The sequence below is a fragment of the Pseudophryne corroboree genome, chromosome 6 (genome assembly GCF_028390025.1).
Source record: "Pseudophryne corroboree isolate aPseCor3 chromosome 6, aPseCor3.hap2, whole genome shotgun sequence".
NCBI classification, from domain to species: domain Eukaryota; kingdom Metazoa; phylum Chordata; class Amphibia; order Anura; family Myobatrachidae; genus Pseudophryne; species Pseudophryne corroboree.
Genome location: NC_086449.1, coordinates 772,108,679 through 772,109,539, shown reverse-complemented (window position 1 = coordinate 772,109,539; position 861 = coordinate 772,108,679).

The following is an 861-nucleotide window of genomic DNA, read 5'->3' as shown; positions in this document are numbered from 1 at the left end:
GAAGTCTGTGATGAATTGGAACAGTAGACAATCTGTAGCATAGTATTTGTGGTATTTGTTTGCCTATGGTGATTTAAAATAGATTGTGCTGGTTAGTTATAATATATCTTGTTAATCATAAATACCACCATGCAGTTACGTTTGAACATGTGCTGGTAGCAATGGCAGGCTGATATGTGTGGTTACATTGTGATCTGGTCTTGTGATGAATATGCTCTGGTTATTGAGATACTGAAGTTGTTTGGAATGTGAAATTGAATAAGATGGTTCTAGGAAGTTGTTTGGGATGTGAAATTGAATAAGATGGTTCTAGGAAGTTGGATTGAAATTGTGAAAGGTGATTTAGATGGTTTGGAATTGTAAAATCAGAACATATGCATTGTTCTGAGGCTTGGACATTTTGGAATAAAATGGAGTCTTGTGTCTTCTGCTATGTGATTGTGGTGTAGCAGAGAGTGCCATGTGTTTGGACCTGCAAATCTAAAATGGCTGCTGTTGGGTATTTTCCCCTCCCCCTTTCAACCATGTGGTGCAGTCTTTGGAATCATGGGAGCTTTCCCAAAATGGAGTCTAGCTTCTGTCCCATGCGGTATTGTAGGGTTGTGTATATAGGGACAGCCAGTATGGGTAAGGTCAAGTATTTTCTCCACAAAGATTCTCAGCATTGACTAACTGCGCAGCGATTGTTCCTCACATGTGTAAGTTTTCTCCGCAATCATATTGATCTTACTGTTATTGTGAGCCATATCTCTCTCTCTCTCTCTTCTCCTCTTTCTCTCTTATTTTCCCTTAAAACGTAATTGTATTGTATTGTATTTCCCGTGTAGTTATCTGGTTAGTTAGTCTATGTTATATTGTAGT